The 23,257-nt window shown below is 52.6% G+C and overlaps 1 protein-coding gene across 6 annotated transcripts in view; it reads left to right on the top strand.

Moving 5' to 3' along the window:
- Positions 1–2,203: 2,203 nt before the first annotated feature.
- Positions 2,204–23,257, top strand: part of CYRIB (CYFIP related Rac1 interactor B) — a 148,636-nt gene continuing 127,582 nt past the window's right edge. For 2 of the 6 annotated variants that reach the window (XM_045049997.1, XM_023248580.2), the window contains exon 1: positions 2,316–2,508. The gene's annotated coding sequence lies outside the window, so the exon portion shown is untranslated. Of the gene's footprint in view, positions 2,265–2,314; positions 2,509–23,257 lie in introns of those variants that run through there. The other 4 variants (XM_045049999.1, XM_023248576.2, XM_023248582.2 and 1 more) reach the window with 4 other exon arrangements.

Below are 23,257 nucleotides of genomic sequence, written 5' to 3'. Positions count from 1 at the left end.
GATGAGCAAGATCAAAGGCCAGAATCATCCTCTTAGCCTTGCTGTATCCAGTGAGTGGAGACACACATGAGTCGGACTCCTCATCTTAGACATCTCTGAATTCCGTGGAGTGCAGGTGAAGCGTGATCCAGCCCCTGCACACACCTTCACTTATTCCTCCCTGCCTCCTGACGTCCCACACTACACTCTATGCTACATTCACTCCAAACCATTTGAAGTTCTGAAGCATGCCAGAAAATTCTTTACCCCTATGCCTTTCATCATTATTGTGATAATTATGACAATGCTGATACTGTTCTCCTGGGTCTTCCTAATGTGCTGGGTTCTACACATGTGCTGTTTCACTTAAATCCCCCCTCCCCAACTCATGAAGCTGTCATTGTCAATCCCACTTAACAAATGAGCAAACTGAGGGTCAGGGTGAAGAGCTGGGCTTTGGAGCCAGACAATCTGGGTTCATGCCCAGCTCCACTGCTATCTAATTAGTCTGACCTTGGGCAAATTCCATCTGTCTCCCAGCTCCAGTGTCTTGCGTAACACTGAGCATGATGAACCTGCCTCGTGGGGCTGTTCTGAGAATTAAATTAGATGGGCACGGCGTTTGGCAACTGGTTAGAACTTCAAAAATGTTCGGAATTATTAATGCCCACTTCGTAAGTGGCCAAGAAAGAAACTGACTCAGCTCAGCTCTGATTCCAACCCCTTGGCTTCTCAAGTTGCTAGTTCAGGACCCAGCTGTGTCCCCTCTGCTCCACCACGGCAAGGTGGGCTTCACTGCCCTTCTTTAGAGATGAGGGCACTGATGCTCAGGCAAGGTTCCAGGTGCTTCTTTTTCACTTGGCCTAAATGCCTCTCAGAACTTCTAGGAAGAGTTTTATGATCTCCTTCTGCCCTCTCTGTGGCTCCCTCCCTTCCAAGTTGAACAAACACCCTTCCCCCTCAGTCTCCTCCATACTGGGTCATCTGGGCTGCTTTCCTGCAGACCCAGGGCCAGGAGTCGCTTGCAAGTCCTGTTGGAATCAGATCTTCTCACCGCCCCCCACCCCCACCCCCAGCACTGGGCCTGGGTAAGGGAAAGGGTTCAGACCTCTTTGTAGAAGAAACCAACGGGTTATAACCAGGTAAGTCAACACCTGATATTATTTGGGCACATCCCAGCCCCCAACACATGCAGGATGGCTGGAGGTGGAGGGTGGAAAGACAGTGAAGGATTTTGATGTAACTCTTGATGCCCTGCTAGACGTCAGTGCAAAGATACTTTAAAGAACACGGTCTATATTCCTGAGAAATGTGGCAGAATTTCAAGACAATGATAGGATGGGCTTGAGGGCGGGAGGAGCAAGGCAGAGGGAAGAAGACTATCCGTTCCCCATGCGTGTTGTGTTGTTACACGGAGAAAAACGCATTCACTGCCATTACAGAGGAGGGGAAAGATGGGGCCTCCGTAAGATCCGACGCTGGAATTACAGACAGGAGCTTTCTGGGAATTCCTATACTAAAAGTCCTTGGAGAGCCAGCTACTCATGGTGGCACAGGCACCCCAGTCCCTCCCCTGATCCTGCTTTATTTTTCCTCATAGCACTTAGCACCTCCAGACACATCAGATACTTGCTTGTTGTCTGTCCCCTTGCCTCCCAGGCCGGAATTTTGTTCGGGTTCCAGCTGTGTCCCCAGGGCCTAGAACAGTCCTGGCACTTAGTAGGCCCTGGCACTTAGTAGGCCCTCAATAAGTATCTGTTGGAGGCCTAATGTCTTGAATGCACACGCTGTCACCGACCCCGCTGCGAGGTGGGCCGGGCGGGATTGGCATCATTCCCAAGCACAGGGGCGGGGGGAGCGGACCCAGGGGGCAGGAACCCGGCTGGCCTCAAGGTCGGGAGGCTGGCGCTGGAGCCCGAACCCTGCCCGATAGGCTGTGACCTTGGGCCAGCCCTGCGCCTCCGGGGGCTTGGGGTTTCCACGTCTGGGTCAGCGGGGCGTAGAGCCCCCCACCCCCGCCCCCCGCCCCCCGCCAGCGCGCCCCGCGCAGCGGCTCCCCCGCCCGCTGTGACTTGCCCAAGGTCACCCCGCCGCGGGCCCCCCACCCCCACCCCGGCCCCCGCCCCCACCGCGGGTTTTGGGGTGGGGGCCGGCGCGGGGCGGTCCCGGGGCGCCGCGCGCGCTGACGCCGGGCCCCGCGATGCGGCGGGGACGGGGCGCGGGGGGAGGCGGCGTCGGCGAGCGTCCTCCTTTTGTGCGAGCGCCGGCGGCTCGGCTTCTCGAAGGTAAACAGCGTTTCCTCTTCCTCCTCGAGGCGTCTCTTCCTTTTATAGTTATTTCTCGCCTGGCACTCGCCCGGGCCGCCGCTGCTGCTGCTGCTGCTGCTGCCGCCGCGGCGGGGGCCGCTCGCGAACCTGTGGCGGTGACGTGAGACCGGCCAACCCGGAAACGGCGGCGGCGGCGGCACCCGAGGCTCCTGCGCTCCAGCGCCCGCGGCCGCGCTCCCCTCGCCGCTCGCCCGGCCGCCAGGTACGTGCCCGGGGCCCCGCCGCGCCGCCGCCCGGGCCGCCCGGCTCGCCCGCGCGCCCCCGGAGCCGCCTGCGCCCGGCGCGGGTGCGGGTGCGGGTGCGGGCGCGGGGCGCGCGCGGTGGGTGCGGGGACGGGGGTGCGGGCCGGGCGCCGCGGCGGCGGGAGAGGGGGCGCCGCAGGGGTGGGGGCGGCGCGGGGGGCCCAGAGGACGCGCCGGGGGCGGGAGGGCGAGGTGGGGGGGGGGAGCGCACGCCGCGGGGCCGCCGCCCGGGTCCACCCAGCTGCGGGGAGCGCGCGGCGGGGCCCCGCGCGGGGAGGGAGGGGGCGCTCGGGGTGGCTGCCCCCCAAGACCCCTCCTGCGCGCCAGGTGAGGGCGCGGGGTCTGGCCCCGGCGCAGCGCAGCCCGCGCCAACTTGCTTGGGGGCTGGAAGGCCAGGCGCTTCGAAGAGAGGAACTGGAGGGGGTGAGCAAAATCTCCATTGGCCTCAAGACTTCCTCCTGGGGTAACCACCCGCCTATGTTTAAAGAGCACTTCCTCTTTGCCCTTTATCTTTTCATCATTTTTTTTTTTTTTTAAATGGAAGTTCAGTGTTACCGGGTGGGTGCCCTTGCAGCCTGCAGGGCTTTTCCTGGGTCTGTGTTCACACACAGTGGGTCTCGAACCGGTGCGTCCCGTGTTGAGGGTGGGAGGGAGAAGGAACCGGGGACTTCGACCCCCCCCTTCCCCAGCTGGAACCCTGCGTGTGTGTGTGTGTGTGTGGGGGGTCGCATTTGATTCCCACCCAGCTGCAAGAAATGGAGCCGGTGGGGGGAGGGGGGGGGCTCAGCGGGAAGGAGGCTCCGCTGGGGAGTGTCACGTGGACTTTGCACCTATGCTAAATTCCTGGCCCTGCAGCCTCGCTAGCTGTGTGACCTTGGGCAAATCGCTCACCCTCTCCCGTCTTAGATGTCTGTCTGTAAAATGGGTGCTTTGAGTAGGGCCTAGAGAAAGTGAGCGTGGACTTCCTGGCCTGGAGGGGGCGCAGTAATGGAAAGTCTCATTGTCAGTCATCTGGCCTCTAATTTCTGCATCCCCCTCCGCCCGGAAGGGGTCCCTGGGCACCTGGGACGCTCTGGGTAGATGTTTGTGAAAGGAAGAGCTGCCTCCGTGAATTTTGAGAAGTGAGTGGCTGTGGGTCTACGTTTTGGCTTCCTTGCCCTGTAACATCCATCCCACAATCCCCAGAGAGCCGCGTTTTGCCACCTGGGATCTCAGTAATCCATCCCCTCCCCAGGAGGATTATCTTGTGAAAATATTGATTCCTTGTGAAAAGGAGCTTAAACTCTGACTTTGAGCCTCTCCTATTCTTGGAAGAGTGCATTCTGTGGAAATGAAAAGGAAGCATCTTTTTGATTGCCACCACCAGATGACTGTCCCACGAGGGGGTGGCCGGGGCTAACAGCTGGGCTGTTTTCCCAGGCTTGGGGGTTCCTGTAAACGTGGAGGAAGCTGGGGAGAGGTGGTTTTTCTCCCTTGGTGGGGCATGCAGGAGTGGTCAGCGGGCCTGAGTTTTCTTCCTGGGGAGGCACATTGGAATGTGCATTTTCCGGATTTTGCCGAGACTTTTGGCATGGGGAGGGGCAGTGTGTGTGATGAAGGAGGCTAGGGTGAGGTTAATACGCAGGGGTGCTTGGAGATGGCCATCAGATAAAGGGCCACTATGGGTTTCTGCACTTTGGGAGGTTTTGAAAGTAATTTTGCTTCCGCTGTCCCTTCTCCTTTCTCAGCTCCCAAAGGCTTCTGAGCACCTCTCTTAGCATCCTGTGTGTGTGTGTTTTTGTTTTTCCCACATCTGGAGGGCAGGAGGTGAGCCTGAGTGCTACTATTGTGACAGGCAAGAGCAGGTGCCTTTATGCAGCAGCCAGCTGTGGTTTGAACACCTGCAGATTCATTTTTAAGTCGTGGAGTAGTTCACGGTTACCTGTGAAGCAGAGGTTTTATTCTTACTTTACAAGACCTAGAGAGAGTGCAGGACTTGGTCTCAGACCCTTAGTAAGTGGTGGATTCAGGATCCTCACCCGCCTTCCGCCTGGAACGCGCTCTCGCTCTTTCCTGTGGGCTCGGCTCCCTTCTGAATGGCCTTTGTGTCTCCCTTGGCACCTGGCAGGCTGTCTGGCATATGCTTGGATACACGGTACATGTTTTGTGGCAGATGAACAAAAGAGAGATGGTTTCCCTTTGGCTCTTTATGGAGGTACATTCTGTCTCCACCTCAAGGTCAGTGTACTGGCCTGTAGGTGACCTTGAGATTGTTCTCTGGCAGTTCTTGATTCCCCATTCTGGAATCCCAGCCTCTGACAGCTTACCTCAGGATCCAGAGACCATGACAGGAGGGACTCTTGAGGGACGCCAGGGCCAAGAGATTGTGGCCTCACGCTCAGCATTGCTGTCCCCTCCTTGTTTGAAGAGACCTCTGTCCTGTGGCTTCAGCAGGCTGGGACGTGGCCGTCTTCGGTGAAACCATCTTCCAGTGAGCACTTTGTGTCAGTGACACATCAGATTTTAGATGGGTCCACTTTCGCTACGCGCTGGCCAGGCAGCCTTCGAGAGGTCTCTGCACTCCTGGAACCATCTTTTCCGCGTCTGTGACCAGGCAAAATCACCTCCGCTCTACCTGCTTCACCTCACAGGTGCCTGAGTAAGAGAGCAAGACCCAAATCCACACCTCCACTTTTGCCACTTACTGCCCATGGGCATGTCACCACGTTTCAGAGCCTCAGTGTTCTCATTTGTAAAATGGGACCATTTAGCGTGGGGTTGCTTTGCTCGCGCAGGAGTGAGGCGCCCTTAGCTGAGACCCCTGATAAATGGCGGTCCTCATCCGCGGTGACATTCAGCCTTTCCTCAGCTGCAGGATGAGCTTCTCAAAGGCCAGACCCACCTCTCTGTTTTAACCTGACTTGGAGCTTCTCCAGACAAGTAAATTGAGGCGGGGAGGGGAACCGGCTGATTTTATTCATTCTCTCCTTCCCTGTCTGGGACAGTTGATAAAAGCTCTATGAGAAAGCATCGTCAAGATCATGTTTTGGGGAGCCTGGGTGGCTCAGTCAGTTAAGCATTTGACTTCGGCTCAGGTCATGATCTCACGGTTTGTGGGTTCGAGCCCCATGTTGGGCTCTGTGCTGACAGCTCGGAGCCTGGAGCCCTCTTCGGATTCTGTGTCTCCCTCTCTTTCTGCTCCTCCCCTGCTTCTGCTCGGTTTCTCTCTGTCTCTCAAAAATAAATAAGTGTAAAAAAAAAAAAAGATCATGTTTTTTGGGGGAGCCTGGGCAGTTCAGTTGATTAAGCATCTGACTCTTGATTTCAGCTCAGGTCATGATCTCACAGTTCGTGAATTTGAGCCCTGAGTCTGGCTGACAGTGCGGAGCCTGCTTGGGATTGTCTCTGTCTCTGTCTCTGTCTGTCTCTCTCTCTCTCTCTCTCTCCCCCTCCCTCCCTCCCTCCCCCCCTCCCTCCTGTCTCTCTTCGTGCCCCTTTCCTTCTCACACTCGCTCTCTCTCAAAAATAAATAAATAAACTTAAAAAAAAAAGATCCTGTTTTTCATCCATTTCTGAGGGCAAAGGTCTTTTTCCCCTCTCATGAAGTTAACTCTTTACGTGTTCATGACATTCACTTCCTATCTCATAACCTTCCCATGAACTCCTTCCAGCTTTCCATCAACCCTGGAGTCCCCCAGATTCTCAGAAGGACAAAGCCCCTGTTGCTTAGGAGTTAAGTCTTTGATGGCCTGAAAAGGGGTGAGTGGCCTCACCAGGTTGAAAGAAAGGTAGGGACTTAGCCAAGGATGCATGAGGTTAAGGGCCATGATATTTGTCCTGTTATGCTTCTCTACTTGTAGAGGCGGGTTGTGGGTATGGCTTTAGGGCTCAGACTACCTGGGTTCGCATCCTGGTTCTGCTGCTTACCAGCTCTGTGACCTTGGGCAAGATTTATCCTCTCTCTCTGGGCCTTCTTCAACTTTCAAATGAGGAGTGGTACACCGCCTGGAAGGGTTGTTGTGGAGATCAAGGAGAACCTTCCAGCACATTGCCTGGCTCATAGGATGTGCTCTGCCAATGTCCCTTCCTTTCCCCCTACCCCGGTTCTTTCCATCCCCACCCCCGTCCCGTTGTCCTATCCCTCTCCTAACCAGGCTCTGGTTCCCACTGGTAATTGAGCCTTTGGCTGGCGGCTTCTTCTTAGATTCCAGTTCAAGGCGCCATGCCTCCTTCCCAAACCAGTCGTTGACTGGCTTTCATACGGTGCTTCCGCTGAATGAAGAGATAATCATACCAGAGCTTGTCAAGAAGAGTAAACTGGGGAGTCGTTGAATTTACGTTCTGTCCCATTGATTTTTTTTTTTCCCTTTTCGAAGACTGACTTACTAGTTGCCATCTGCTCTGAGGGAAGGAGACATCATGTTCATAAATATATAAATAATCGAAGTCAACGAGGAGATTCGTTTAAAGAAGTGTGGCTGAGGGTGATTTTAATAAGTATTTAAGATAATCTGAAACCATTAGAGGAATTGCAGGGTTTATGAAAAAACTGGAAATGTGTTTTGGAGAAGTTTCTTTTCTTCCCAAGTCAAGTAAGTGTCAAGAGTAGAAAATGAGGGCAGAGCATCTTCTGACCATGGACACAGGGCCGTGAGGGACAGGAAGGGCCGCCAGTCCGTTTGTCTCTACTGTGGGATGTTGGCAGTGGGGTTGTCACCCATTTATAGGGACTGATGGGCGGGGACGTTGAGGGTAGCCAAATCCACAGAACCAAGGGGAAGGGACCTCAACATTTTTGAGAGGTACTTGAGACTCGGGCGACCAGTGGGTAACACATGTCAGGAATCACCCTGGGGCCTGCACATTTCAGATCCTGCCTGTGAGAGTCAGTGGCAAGCTTCTAGAAGGTTTCTAAAGACACATCTGTTTTTGGTTAGCGATGGGCTGCGTTTTAGTGAGTCCTGCTAAGGTCCATAAGTTGGAAGGCTTCTAGGTGGTCAATGCGAGGGATGTGGGAGTAGGGGCACGTGAGAGCCGAGGAGCATCTTGGAACAGGGCTTCCCAAACTGGAGTGTTCCCTCAAATCACTTGGAGGTTTCTCTGCAGCTTCTGAGTCAGAGGTGGGGGTGGGCAAAGATTCTGGTCCGGGGACCGCACTTGGAGTAGGGAGAATGTGGAAGCCCCCACTCCCGTGGCTCATTCAGGACCCGGAGCTCGTAGATGTGAATCTGAACATGACACTGAGTGTCGTGGGGCAGCTCGGCAGTGGAAGAGGCAGCCAGGCCCATGATACACACAATTAAAAAGACGGAGGCCTAGAACAGATGGCAGTGACAACACAGAGGGCTGGGCAGGCCCAGGAGGCACCGAACAAGCCCCACGAGGCCTGGACCCTCTGAACAGTTGAGGTGGGGAGGGCGGCATTGTGAGCGCAACAGGCCTTCACACGTGGTTGTGGGCTGCAAGGATCGAGCAGGAAGTTCATGCTCAGAGGGTCAGGTTTTAGGCGTCCAGTAGTCTTAATTTAACACACGAGGGAACTGGAACCCAGAAGGGGAAGCATCTTGCCCAAGAGACCAAATCAGGCCTGGAACCCAGGTCTTAGCCAGGCCCCTTCACATGGCTGCGTGGTACCTGGGGGCCGACCTCAGCGCAGGGCAGCCCCAGCCCGGGGGATGGTGCCGGCTGGACGTCCTGCCCCAGCTCAGCGGTACCGGTGCTGGTGACCTTTCTGCCACAGGGGACTAAGCCCAACGCAGGAAAAGCGACAAGGTTGAATTCAGGCTCCGTCAGAGGCTGATGGCCCACTTGCCCTTCCCCCGCCAGCACCCTCAGATTTGGGGAGTACAGTGGGGAGCATTCACACAGAGGAGTCAAGGACAGGAGGGCACTTGGGCAGCAAGCAACTTTGCTCGTCTGCTTCAGAGATCCTCCCGTGACCGGCTCTGTCTGGCCACTTGGAGCTCTTTGGGATGTAAACCCAGTGCCTTCTCAGCAGACGCTGCCACACTGTGGAGCCGGAGGAGCCCCTGCCCAGTGGCCGCGTGACCTCGGGCCAGTCCCTCACCTTGCTGAGCCAGAACGGTCCTGGTCCCGGATGAGACTGGGCTAGCAGCGCCCGGTGTCCCAGCATCCCGGGTGGCTTGGGGGACTAAACGATATCAGGTGCGTGAAAGTTGCTAGCCAGCCCCCCGCAGAAACACTCCCTGTAGGTCCACCTCCCGCAGGACGTAGCCCCAGGTGAGTGAGCACTGATTTGTCCAGTGCAGGTTTCCGTCCAGGGCCATGCCCTTGGAGGAGATGGGGGGTATGAATTTGATGGGGGGGGGGGGGCAGGTGTTTCTTTAAGACACCTGCAGACTGCTGGGGTGGCTTCACGCAAAACCAGACGCCGTGGTTGGCCCCTCTGGGGGTCTTCTTTGGCAGGGGGCGCTGGCAGGGTGAAGGACTGTGCACCGGGGGCCAGGTACATCTCCGTTCACAGCCGGCTCCCTAGCTGTGGAGTCTTTCAGATCGCACAGCCTCGTCTGGCATCACAGTGCCTGTTTCACAGCTTGTTGTGGCTCTTACATCAGAAAATGTCTGACTGTGCCTGGCTCAGGGCCCGATGTCTGAGAGGTGCTCCATGATGCAAGTCCGCTGTCCACACAGCCTCCGGGGCTGGGACTCGGGGAGAGGAGCCTGCAGGCTCAGGGAGGCCTTCCCTGCCAGTCTCTGCACCAGCCCCAGCTTTGCTCAAAACCAGAGTTGAAGTAAAATGCAGAAGACAATGTGGAAGTGAAACTCGGCCAATAACATCCTAAAATGTCTGCCCTGCTCCCCTGAACTCTAGTTTTGTGTACTGCCCCGAGTCCCCGAGGCATCAGAGGCCAGCCAGCGTGCACAAGATCACACGGGCTTGTGAATGAAAGCAGAGTGAGGTTTTCCAGTCCTTTCTGAGCACACCCTGGTTGCTGTCAAGTGTTCAGTTCATAATGGGGGCGCCACGGCCATCCTGCCATTCAGGGACTATCATTAAGTGAACGCCTACTGTGTGCTAGGCCCTGTGATGGGTCCAGGTGGGGAATACACACTGTGTGTCCCCACTGCCACCCACTCAAGTCTCTAAGGGCCTGTGTGGCTTGAGAAGGAAGGCTTTGTTTCCTTGGGCTAACCCACGCCCAGCCCCCCTGAGGCCCGTCCTTGTCACCCAGGAACTGGAGAAGCTCTCTGGCTAGGTTTGGGGACAGGAGAGCAGGGGCAGTCACTTGACGCCAGAGAGGACAGAGCAGCGGGCTGATTGAGCAGGGCAGGAAAGGGGACTGAGGCAGCATTTCCAACCCTTTGTGCAGGCATTTATGGCCCAGGCAGAGGCCTCCCGAATCACACGGCTCCCATGAGCATGTTGTGGCTTTTGTGATTTTGTTTTGTTTTGTTTTGGAATAATAACCACTTTCCCTGTTGAGCGTGGACGATGTGTGTCTGCGTGTTTTATTTCTTTTTTTTTTTTTAACGTTTATTTATTTCTGAGACAGAGAGACAGAGCATGAATGGGGGAGGGTCAGAGAGAGAGGGAGACACAGAATCTGAAACAGGCTCCAGGCTCCGAGCTGTCAGCACAGAGCCCGATGCGGGGCTCGAACTCACAGACCGCGAGATCGTGACCTGAGCCGAAGTAGGATGCTTAACTGACTGAGCCACCCAGGCACCCGGGTTTTTTTTTAGTGTTTATTTATTTTTGAGAGAGAGAGAGAGACAGAGCGTGAGCAGGGGAGGGGCAGAGAGAGAGGGAGACACAGAATCTGAAACAGGCTCCAGGCTCCGAGCTGTCAGCATAGAGCCCGACGCGGGGCTCGAACTCACAAACCGTGAGATCATGACCTGAGCCGAAGTCGAACGTTCAACCGACTGAGCCACCCAGACGCCCCTGCGTGTTTTATTTCTTATGTTTGTGGGAACTCCGCGAGGCAGGTCATGTTATCCCCATCTGACAGATGAGGAGACAGAAAACTCAGAGGCTGATGGAGAGCAGAGCTAGAATTAAAAGCTGCCTCACCAGCTGCAGCTCCCACCTGCTGTTTTGACTGCCCCTTTCAGGTGAACCTTGAACATAACTCCCCAAATCTGTAAAGTGAGTGGTGTACCTGAGTAGTTTCTGCTGCGGCTCGATGCTGCTGGAAGGGGGTGGGTTTCTAAGGTTGGGGCGGGGGGGGGGGTGGTGTTCATGGTAGGCATCTCGGCCACCAGTGTCACCAGAACCACCTGCTGTGAACAGCCAGCCAAGGAAGGTCAGATTTATAAAGCACTGTTGCAAGGAGATGGAGGACTTGGGCTAATTTGAGTCTTGAGGCTTTTTGGTAAATTCAGTGTGAAACTGACTCACGCTATTAATACCCCTCTTGATGCATTTGGTGTCGGGATTTGCAGCGCATCGCATGGTCTGCAGGCACCCCCACAAGAGAAAGATTTGGGGGGGGGTGGAATATGGGTTCTGTGGGTTCGTGTGTCAGGGGGTTGAATTTGAAAGGGAAATCTCAGTGTTTGGACAGCGGTCGTTGTAGACTTGAGAAAGTAAGTGGACACAGTATTAATGCCTCTGCTTGTTCCTCCCATCCACTTTCAGTATGTGAACTTGCCAGAACATTCTATGCATGTGTTCCCTCTTCCCCAGTATTCTTCCATCTGACATAATCTGGTGTACTTAAGCTTCCAGGGTGGGAGGGCCAAGAATCTACATTCTGAACAAGCCCTCTCCGGTGATTCTGGTGCAGACCCAGTTTGAGAACCCCGAGGTCCTGTAATCTCCTACCCCTGTAAACGATCTATTTCTAACTCCGGGGGTGCTGGGGGTGGGGTGGCTGGTGTTCAGATGGAAAGGACGTTGAAGATCACCTTAGTCCCATCCTTCCCAGACCTTTTCAGGCCATGGCTCACCTAGGAAACAGAATTTGTAAGGTGTGGGTCGGGTGGTGGGTAGGAAAAGGGGAAACATCTCACAGCTGGAGGTGACCGACCGCAGGACCCATCTGCCCAAAGTGCTGAGGAGGTCAACATCTCAACACGGGGCAGCTCTCTCTCGGAATCCCACTTGGGCAGCGCTGATTCTCCTCCAAGGTGGGAGCCTGTTCAGACAGCCAGAGGAGGCCCAGAGAGGTGAGGTGAGTTGCCCAGAGTCACACAGGAGTTTGGGAATCATCTAGGTCACTCTTAGAAAGAAGGAGGGAGCAGGCCAGGGAGGTGAAAGCTTGCTAAGGGCTGTACAGGCAGCTCAGGGCCCAACACGAGGACAAGTTTTCATGCCCTGACAGCCCGTCCTTGGCAGGCTGGTTATAAAGTCAGGGGCCCTCCCCCCTCCCCCCCCAGGCGTTCTCCAGCCTGGGAGGCCTGGTTTCCTGTTGTGATCGGAGACTGATTTTCTGCTACTACCTAACAGCACATCCCTCGAGCACCCAAGGAGGGCAAACCTTAACACAGCAGAGTTGTCTTAATCGTGACTTTCGGAAGTCCTGATGAAAATGAGGCATGAAGCCTGTTAAAAACGATCTCAGACAGTCTCCTAAATTGGCCCTGAGGGATCGTTTGCATACGGTGCTTTTGTGTACGTGATGCGGTGCAGTAACATGTTGCAGGAAATGTTTCGCACGCACAGTGGTGTATGATGTACCATCAAGTACAGTATCCAAAAATAAAACAAATACAAATTAAATACCACAGGCAAAATATGCTTTTATGTTATTTAAACTCTTTAATGGGGCGCCTGGGTGGCGCAGTCGGTTAAGCGTCTGACTTCAGCCAGGTCACGATCTCGCGGTCGGTGAGTTCGAGCCCCACGTCGGGCTCTGGGCTGATGGCTCAGAGCCTGGAGCCTGTTTCCGATTCTGTGTCTCCTTCTCTCTCTGCCCCTCCCCCGTTCATGCTCTGTCTCTCTCTGTCCCAAAAATAAATAAACGTTGAAAAAAAATTAAAAAAAAATAAACTCTTTAAAATAAAAATAAAGCGTTTGGCCCTTTGAGTAGAGTTGAATATGGCTGAGCTAAATTAGCACGTGATACACGGTTCCATTTATGTTGTGCTAGATGGGAGACCTCCTCAGAACGTGCCCTTGTCCTGACCCAACTGTGGGCTATATATATTACATATATGTATGTGTGATTATTCTAGGAGTCTCTCCCGCTTGAGTGTAATTAACTTTGGAGAGAATTTTTTTGTGTGTCCAGCTGTCCTGTATGTTGGACCCAGTGGACAGGACGGAGGCCGTCTCTTTGGCCCTAGTGAGGCCTAACTCTTTTTTTTTTTTTTCTAAATAAAGGCAACATCCCTGGTCACAGCAGCCCCTAGATTTAGGACCTTTGACTGCCATTGATCCCACACATCTCCAGGATGTGGTTGGATGCCCCAATCTGGAGTTGATCTGAAAGGGCTCCTGCATCCATGAGGGACCCCAGCCTTGGGAGATGACCCCACTCCCTGAAGCCCTGCCTCCAAGTGGGACCTTCTCTTTCCCAAGCAGCGTTTCTCAAAGTTTCAGTGGTGAAATGCAGGGGAAGTGTAGAAAAACGACATTTGCATACTTGTGACTTTCCCCTAGACCTCTCGCTTGCAGAAGTAAATGAGGAATAAAGAAGGTATGACCTTTGGAGTGTCCCCACCCCCTCTTCTGCCAGCACCTCCCCTCATGACCAGGAATGTGGTTGGAAAATGCCTCTCTCAGGTAAATTGATCTTTGTCTCCAGACCTTGGACACTTAAAACCGAAAGAGAAGGAACCTGATCTTTCGTTCTCCATCATATTAAGTAGCTGTCGGGGCAGGAGGGAGAGGGTATTTGATTCCACTTTGGAGCTTGTTCTTGTATGTGTTATGGAGCTCCCATTCAACAAGGGGGAGTTGAAAAGCCCCTGAGATTGCCTGTGCTGATGTGCATAGACTGGAATGTTCCATAAGAGCTCAAGGCAGAGAAAACCCAGCAGGTGCCCCTATCCGCACCCCATGATGCCTAGGAGAGGTGTCCCCAGCCCCAGGAAGGAACCTGTGTCTTTTTTCTCGTGGCCAACTGGGTCTTTGTAGGTCTTGTGGCCAACTGGGTCCTACAAAGACCCTTCTGGGAAACTATGGAATTTATGTTAACAGTCATGAAGATACTTGTAACCTTTGACCCGGTAAACCTATTTCTGGCAAGATATCATAAAGGAACAATTCCAAGTACGGACAGAATGTTGCACAAAGATGGTCAGCTTAGCGCCTTTGACAATAACAAATTGGAAGTAACCTAAGCATCTGAAATTGATCAAATATTTGAATCAGTCATGCTGTAGCCCCTCAAAAGAGGGCGCAGGAGGCTGGGAGGAAACTGAGAAAAGCAGTCATTTGTAGGAAAAAAGTTTGGAAGGAAATACACACCAAAACGGCATCCGAGGTTGTGGCAGGGGGCTATGAATGTGGATAAATTTCTTTTCCTTTCTCTTTTATGCATTTTCTGCAATGTGGTTATGAGATTACTTTTACTGGAAGAAAACCTTCTCCTCTCCCCTCTTCTCTGTTCCTCTCTGATCTCTTTTTTTTCTAAGAAACCGAGAACTCTACTGTTTGCAGGAGAAGAAAGAAAACCAGTGTTTAGATCACTTTATAAATAGTGTACGACAGAAGAGAGCAATGACTAAAACTTAGACCCAGGCGTCCTTGGGGTTAACATACTAACAGCCTTGCCAATGGGACTGGAACACAGCTGGAGAAAGACAGCTAGCGGTTCTTGAATAATAATAGCCACCAAGAGCAGACCCTCCTAGACCCATGGAGAAGGAGTCCCTGTTGCCTTTTGATAAGGGAGGTAACCTGAGGTCAGAGATCATGTGACTTTTCAAGACTCACCGCCTGCCCTCTTGGTTAGCAGGTGATGGGGCGAAGGGCATCTGGGGACACCCCAAAGCCAGTGACTCTCCTCAAGTCATATGGAAGTTACTTTCAGGGAAAGGTAGGATGAATGACAGCTGCCCATTAAGAACAGCCCAGTGTTTTCTGCGTGGGCGACTCCGAGGCAAAAGTGAGCTTCCGGCTCAGGTGGAGGGAGCTGTGGTCTCCACGGGAGGTCGGCGAGCTTCTGTGCACCCGCACTTGAGTACCCCCTTCCTCCGCCTGTGCATCCAGAGAGGGGGGTGCCCTTGATCTCTTAGGAGAAGGACCGCTCTTCAGAACCTGCTGCCTGCGCCCTGTGGCGGCTTCCAGCGGGCAGGGAAAGGATGCGTCAGCCCTTCTGAGAAACCCGTTAAAGGGCAGCCCAAGGCACCTCGGCGGGGGGCTGAGCGCAAACCGCTTAGGGGACTGCAGATTTCCAGACAGTCTCTGTGGTATTTAAGACACCGTTTTCTCTCAAGTTCTGTGTCTGCCATGCAGCCCACTTGTCATCCCTGCCTGGGATGGAGAGGTTTTTGGAGAGGTTCTGGTTAAACTCGTCAGCCACTTTTTTTAAGGAAGGCACAGAGCATCCAAAGGTGCCTGGTGCACAGGTGCCACGTGTATGCTTGATGGATCAAGGTATGAACTAATTTTCTGCCTCGGGCAGAAAATGGGAAGTGTTTTTAAGCATTCTTTTAAAATCCCAGGATTCATAATCTTGATGCATGTGTGTACGTGTTTCTGTGTTTAGATACGAAGGGAGACACGGTTGAGGCTCTCACATTGACATTTATGGAGTGTCCAGAACATTCCTCGTTTTCTCCATTCCCTTTGCCCTCTGTCCTCCTGTCGGGCACGTGAGCTGTGCTCCCCAGCCCCTTCCAGAAGAATGGGTATGTGGGGCAGGCAGGTGTGCTGCTTTGGGTGAGTGAAGGAAGAACAGAACGGAAGCTCCAGCTACTTGCTGGGCTGGGCCCCGGCTTCCCCAGCTGAGTCACGCCTGTTCCTCTGCTGCAGTTTCAAGGGTCAGAGGAAAAAAAGTGAAGGACCAGAGATCAGAGTGAAAAGCTGGCAAAGGCGCCTGTCACCCAGCTAACCCCGTCAGCACCTGGTGGGGGAGACGGAGTTGAGCTCAGCAAATGGGAGCTGCCGGCCCTGGGGGTATGTTGAGCTGGTTTGGTGAAAGGTGGAGCCCCGGAGAAAGGTTGAAGCCTATGGCAGCCCCAAAGGTGCACTTCCCTGGGGACAGGGGTTTCAGGGGCTCCCGAGGGGGCTGCTGCTGGGCACACAGGCTGTGCCACTGCCACGAGCTGCCACTCGGCTTCTCCCAGCCCCCCACCCTTCGCCCGTGGAGCAGTAGAACACTCCTTCCTCAAGAGTGAGTTGGGTGATATGTCTGTCACCTCCCCACGTCCCTGTCCTAATGACCATTTACCGTAGGAGCACGGTCACCTTGCACCCTTCCAGAGCGCTGTGTCTGCTTTCTGGGGGCGGAGGGGGGTCATTTTCTAGGTCTGCCCTGCTCTCTCCTCTCCCCTCTTCCTTCCCTGTCCCCCCTCCCCATCCCCCCTCCGCCTTCCTGCACCCCTTTCTCAGAGCATGGGACAGTTCCTCCGTTAGACTGAATAATTGAGAGCTAACTCTAGGAACAGACGTCTATGAATAGATGTGCTGGAAGAAAGCATTTTTGCCAAGTTTGAGCTGAGCTGAGTATTGTCAGCACTGAATTAAAGATGAGCTTCCTGGCTCTCTCTTCTACTTAGCATTGACCAAACACTATGTCTTGAATCTTAAGGAAAAAAAAAAAAAAAAAAAGAAGGAAGAGAAAAAAGTCAGGGGCTTATATGACAGCAAGTAAAGTCTAATCACAACACTTCCCATACGTATGGAGTTTTGTATATGCTGTGGCCTTGTTGCACTAAACATCGCTGAGCCCTAAGACTGGGCCTCTTTTTTTTTCTTTCTTTTTTTTTTTTTTAATGTTTATTTATTTTTGACAAAGAGAGACAGAGCATGAGCAAGGGAGGAGCAGAGAGCGAGGGAGACACAGAATCCGAAGCAGGCTCCAGGCTCGCAGCTGTCAGCACAGAGCCCGACGCGGGGCTCAAACTCATGGACCGTGAGATCATGACCTGAGCCGAAGTCGGACGCTCAACTGACTGAGCCACCCAGGTGCCCCGGGCCTCTTTCTGTTTTAGGTCCACAGGTCAGGCCCATACTGTCTGGCTCCAAGCGTGTCTGCAGAACGAGTGCATACTTTTTTCAGAAAATTGAAGCCCAGAGAGGTTGAGGGATCTGTCCAAGGCTGCACGGCTGGTCAGGACCAGAGTTGGAACTTAATTTCTCAGCCCTGGCTACTCTTAAACTCCACTTGGTGGTCTTCTCACACATGCTCTTCAGGACGACAGGGAATCCAGAAAGTCAGAGACACAGCTCAGCTAAAGGAAAGAGTTTTACTGAGGCCTTGGTGCTCCTTTAGTCCGATGGCTGGTAGTCCTTCACCCTCAAAATTAGCCTGCTCTCATGGTGGCCACATACACTGCCCTCCCCTCTCCGTTCCCTGCCCCGCTTGTGTGTTTAAGCATCTTCTCATTTGTGTGACCCTCTCTGGGTTTCCTCTGAAGCTCCTGGAAGCTACCCGGGGCCGCGTGGTGGAGCGAGTGAGAAGTCAGAGGGCAGCCGTGGCTTCTGCTGCGGAGCTGAGCGAGGGAAGACGTTGGTCCTCCACGAGCGGGCACTGTCCTCTCTGTTAGATGGTCCGCACGTTGGGTCTTCTCCGGACCAACCACTCTGTTTCGTTCCACGCTTTCTCTTTTCTCATCTGTGGAAATGGTGTTTCGTTCAGCAAACGCATCCAGAGCCCCTGTTGTGTGCTGGGTACAGTACTGTGGGCTCTGGTCCCTCATGCTAAGTGCTGCCCTGTCCCCTCAGCCAGCTCCGCGCCCTGTCTTACTTGGGTCCCTGTGCCTTCTTAGCCTGTAACTTCAGGAGGTTTTCCAGAAGGCTGTGCTCCCGATAGACCCCATGGGGAAGCCCTCTGCCCCTCTCCCCATTCCATTTTTGGGTCCAGTGAGTGAAAACCCTGTCCTCACTGTTGTCTGTCTGTCTTTTTTTTTTTTTTTTTTTATTAAACATTTTTTTTTCAACGTGTATTTATTTTTTTTGGGGGGGACAGAGAGAGACAGAGCATGAACGGGGGAGGGGCAGAGAGGCAGACACAGAATCGGAAACAGGCTCCAGGCTCTGAGCCATCAGCCCAGAGCCTGACGTGGGGCTCGAACTCACGGACCGCGAGATCGTGACCTGGCTGAAGTCGGACGCTTAACCGACTGCGCCACCCAGGCGCCCCCTTTCCTTCCTTCCTTCTTTCTTTCTTTCTTTCTTTCTTTCTTTCTTTCTTTCTTTCTTCTTTCTTTCTTTTCTTTCTTTCTTTCTTTCTTTCTTTCTTTCTTTCCTTTCTTTCTTTTTTCTTTCTTTTTCTTTCCTTCGTTCTCTTTCTTTCCTTCCTTCCTTCCCTCTTCCTCTTCCCCATCCTCCTCCTCCTCTTCCTCCTCCTGCCTCCTCCTCCTCTTCCTCCTCTTCCTCCTCTTCCTCTTCCTCTTCCTCTTCCTCTTCCTCTTCCTCTTCCTCTTTCCCATCCACTTTCCCGTCCACTTTCAGCAAGCATTCATGAGACATGAACTGTGTGCCAGGGTTTGGGGCAGGTGCCCCAGGACAGAGATTAGCAGATTGTAGGCAGTGCTCGCAGAGTCCTGGACTGTTGGAGGGGATGGACATAAAAACATATCATTGCATTAATATGCAAAGTGTTAAAGTCCTCAACATTTTAAAACTCGGAAAATGACGATACACATTGTTTAGGGGGTATAAGCATATGTGTTAACAGTAAAAAGAGGGGCTTCTGGGTCGCTCAGTCAGATAAGCGTCTAACTTTTGGTTTCGGCTCAGGTCATGACCTCACAGTTTCGTGGGTTCGAGCCCCACATCGGGCTCTGTGCTGGCGGTGCAGAGCCTGCTTGGGATTCTCTCTCTGTCTGTCTCTCTCTGCCCCTCCCCTGCTCATGCTATCTCTGTCTCTCTCTCAAAATAAATATATAAACTTTAAAAAAAAAAGCAAAAAGAAATGCATGGCAGTGATAAATGCTCAGTTCAGGAGAGTGCTTACCTCTGGGGAGTTGGGGAGATAAATATGATTGGGGGAGTGTGGTGCTAGGGGACTTTGTATTCGTTATATTTTATTCCTCAGGCTGGATGGTGGGTACAAGAGATGGTTTGATTATTCTTTATGTATTTTTTGTGTGTATCTTAAATATTGCACTGTGAAACTTTTTTAAAGTTTATTTATTTATTTTGAGAGAAAGCGTATGTGGGGAAGGGGCGGAGAGAGAGAGGGAGAGAATCTGAAGCAGGCTCTGCACTCTCAACAGTTTGAGCCTGACAGGGGGCTCGAACTCAAGAACCACGAGATCATGACCTGAACTGAAATCAAGAGTTCGGCTGCTTAACTGACTGAGCCACCCGGTGCCCCATACACAGTAAAACTTTTAAAATAGAATTGTAAGCAAGAGGTTATTTGGAGACGCTAGCCTATGAGGGATTCTAGCCAGATATAGAAGTTTCTCCTGTCTGTACATCTGGCCAAGCACAGGGCTCGGCCAAGCTTACACTCTCGGGATGTGTTGATGTGAACCCTGCCTGGAGGGGCTGGGAAAAGTTTTATAGAGAAGGTGACAGTTTGTACTGAGTTTCGAAGTTCCATGCTGGGAATAGCATTTCAGACAAAGGGAACAGCATGTGCAAAAGCAAGCAGGCCAGCATTCAAGGAACTGCAAGGTGTGTGTGGCTGCATCAGCTCAGCTTTGGGGCAGTCCTGCAGCGCGTTTTGCTTGTCATCGTTTCTACTTAGAATGGCCCAGAATCCAGGTTTGTTTGGAGTTGACTCGGGATAGATTCCCCTCTGGTATTAGAAGCAAGTCAATTTTCAGAGAGCGCTTCAGTGTTATCAGGGCCTCAGCTTTGTGAGAGCTGGTGTCAGTCCAAGGAGATTGGCTTCAGCTTCAAGCGCAGGAAGCCGCTGGTAAACTGAGACTCTGATAAAGGAGTTGGACCTGTAGAGCGTAAAAGCCGGTGACAAAGATCGTCTTGTACAGAAAAGAGCCAAGGCTGCCATTGTGTCACGTTAAAGACCCATCTGGGAAAACGCTCCAAAGAGCGGGGAGGGGCAGAAGGGCAGTCTTTCTGTTTAGTGGCTCTGGGAATAATGTCTATTCAAGATGGTTTTCTTTGAAAACATTTGCAAAGCCAGCGGAGCCCTCAGGAGAGTCCTATTAAAGCGGTGATGGGGAATTTCACCCGTGCTTAATCAGAGACATCGACTCTTTTCTGGGCCTCACTCTTCCCCTCCCCACTGTTGTCTTTATTTGTGGAAACGTGTTCATTGGGGGTTCGTTAAGGCCGGTCCTGGGCATCACCCCTCATTTGCCCACTTTGATCTCTGGGAAGTCATCCGCTTCCCGGGGGATCCTTGGGGCTCCCAGGCTCCTTTCCATCTTGGCCACTTGTGTTCAAATTCAGGCCAGACTCTCATCCATACTTGACAAGAGAGGTAATTCTCCACACCCCAGGTTCCTACCCGGACCGAGGAAGGACGTGGTTTGAGGGCAGGTGTCACTTAGCCGCGGTCTGCTGCAGTGACCACGTGAGGAGCCAGACGCCTCGGGAGGTGAGATGACAGCTTACGTTCTGGAAGGGGGCGACCTCAACGCCTGACACTTTATTTGGAACACAGGTTCCTCCACCGAAGGTTGTCTTCAACTAACCTGCATGTCCACGGCTTTTTAAATGCCGTCTTGATGAGCTGCGTGACAGGAGTGGGGGACGGGGAGCCACCTTAGCTGCATGATCTACAAGGAACTTAGCGCACATCTCCCACCGGGGACCAATTAATTCTGCAGGAAGTTATGGTTTACATTTTCCCTGGGAACACAGGCACTGCGCACCATCCACGGCCCTTGGCCCTCCAAGATCCTCCCGGCAAGGTCTGCTTAATCACCGTCCTGCTTGAAAACTCACAGCATTTCCCCCTGATTTTATTAGCTAGTCTTTACCCGCATTTCATCTGCTTTCTCTTAACCACTTTTTTTTTGGGGGGGGTGTGTTTATAGACCTTGAGTAAACATAAATCCTTGGTTTTAATTAGGAAGCCAGCGATGGCCAGAAGAGGCTCCTTCTCTGCATTTCTTTTGCATTGTGGATGTGGACAGGAGAACAGATGGAGGCAGGGTACCCTGATGGCTGATAGAATGACCTGGGGGTGAAGAATTGCATGGTCTCCCACCCCCTCAATAGACCATGTGCCCTGATTCAGCTCAAGTTACATCTTGACGTTATCTGCAATGATCACTTGACATTACCCGTAATTCATTCATTCATTCACTCATTGATTCACCAGAGGGACATCACTTTTTGTAACACCGTTTCATAGTCAGACCCTAGTGATGTTGGCTTGTGTTCACTCTGCGTTTCTGCCCCTACAGTGGAGCATAGCGTGGGTGCTCAGTAAATATTTGTTTAATGAATACACGAGTGCCTGACATTCCGTCATTAGGAATCCTTTTTTTTTTTTTTTCTTTTAATCGCAGGCTCTGTCTCCTTGTATCTTAAAAAATGCCCAGAGGGAGGGTATGGAATCCCAACAATAAATTGATCACAGGAGGGCAGATGGAATTCTGTGGTTCTTGGAGAGAGGGAGAGCCAGAAGCTGGCCGGAGTGTCCAGTGGGTGTGGAGAGTGGGATTAGTGGCCCAGCATCCATGCTTTTGGAGACACACTGGTCTAGAAACCAAGTGTGTGTGTGGGGGGGGGGGGGGCGGGGGGGAGGTGATGCCAGATTCTTACCTTACACGCCTACGCATTCATTCTGCCCCCATTGCGTGCCACGGTGGAGTAGGTCCTGTGGATACAGTGATGTGTGAGGTCTAAGAGTCCCTTTTTCCTCTAAGCCAGGGAGTTTCGATTGAAGGACAGTGATGATACAGGGAGCTGTGAGCTCATGATGGGGGAGGGGACATTGAACTCAGCCAGAGAGACCAAGGAGGGCTTCCTAGAGGAAGAGGCATCCAAAAGGGCAGGGGCTGTATTTTATTACTCTTCAGATTCCTAGCTCTAAGCAAAGTGCCTTGCACCTAACAGGTGTTCAGTGAATGATGAATGAATGAATGTATGAAAGGGTTTAGTAAACTGGAAAATGGGGTACAAATGGCAAGTGTTGGCATCCTGATTTGTGGAGGGTTGAGGAGGGGCACCTGAGATTAGCTTTATCTCCCATTTTCGGAGGACTGACTGTTGCCGAGAGCCGGGGTGTGCCCTGGGGCACCTAGGGTGTCTGCTTCTGCCTTCGTCACCCCCATTCAGGGAAGCAGACTGCCCAGGGCTTGAAATTTTTAACCAACTCAGTAGCCAGCAGCTGTTCTGGTAGGATCCAGATTTGGGCACGCAGCCCTTGTCCTCTGGGTCGGTCCTAGGGCTGGCAGCTGACTAAGCAGGTAGCTATGCGTGTGTGTGTGTGTGTGTGTGTGTGTGTGTGTGTGTGTGTGTGTGTAGATGTGAAGTAATGCCCAGCGAATGCTTAAAAAGGTCTGCAGCATATATTCAGATCACCTCTAACCCTCCGTCCAGCTGCTGTCCCCAAAGTGAAAGTGACTTTTCCTCTAGTTGACTGGACTTCTGGAAGTCAGGGACAGCAGCGGATTTATCTTTGTAACCCAGATACCCAGCGTAGGACGTGATACATCTGGGTCTTGGGACAGTTTGCAGAATGCATGCATGCATGCATGCGTGAACCACATGAATGAATGAACTTCAGGTAATGGCAATGGAGTTATCCAGAATGCATCTGCAGCCTAATGTCTTTACGGGGTAGAGGGAGAGGGAGGTTTTTCTGGAAGTGACCTTTTGCTACTACTTTAGATGTTTTGCAATAGCAGATACTTGAAATTCTGCTTGACACTTGCTCTCTGTGGTGAGAGATGAAGAAACCCTTCCTTTGTTCACACTTGGCTCTGGTGCTGTGTAGACACAGGCAGGGGCCTGTCCCTCACATCTGCCACCCTGGGAGTTTCTGAGTCCACTCTGGGGGACCAGTAATAGAGAGAAAGGGCTCATGGACCTACAGTTAATTTCTACAGTCTTGGTGAATTGGTATGTCTCATGGACACTTTCTATATTTTGGGGTGCTCAGCATCCTGCCCGCCTTCCTGTTTGGGGGAACATCCAGTATGTAGGTCTTGGAAGGGGATGGAGCTCTGGCTCTCAGTAGGGAGGTGGAGGCAGACCAGACATTCTTTCTTCCCGCCTCCACTCGGCCACTTGGCATTGGTTCTGGCTGAGTTCCGCAATGAAAGCGGGGGTAGTGAGCAGCTCTTCCGAACTGGAGTCCAGCTGAGAATGGCAGGTGTCCTAAGCAGATGTCCTGTGGTGTGGCCTGGCTCATATTTCCACTCTGCCCAGTCCCCTTTGGTCCTTAATCCCAGCCTGGTTCTCCAACCTGCCTGTTGCTCCTGGGGCTTTCTGTTATGTTCTCATCAAATTCCTTTTCTCCATAAAATAGTCACAGCTGACTCCTGTTGTCTGTAATCAATAACCCGGACTGACCCGCATGGCTGAGGCCACAGTGAGGCACTCGTCGCTGATGGGCACCTTGGTAACCCGGTGAGAGAAGTGAGCTTGCTTTGGATGCTCCCCTGTCTCCTCCCTCCTCCCTTTTGTGATATAGACACCACCGAGCTCATTCACATTTCTTTTTTTTTTTTTTTTTAACGTTTTATTTATTTTTGAGAGACAGAGCGTGAGCCGGGGAGGGG

The sequence above is a fragment of the Felis catus genome, chromosome F2, assembly GCF_018350175.1.
Source record: "Felis catus isolate Fca126 chromosome F2, F.catus_Fca126_mat1.0, whole genome shotgun sequence".
NCBI classification, from domain to species: Eukaryota; Metazoa; Chordata; class Mammalia; order Carnivora; family Felidae; genus Felis; species Felis catus.
This window is presented reverse-complemented; position numbering and strand designations above follow the sequence as displayed.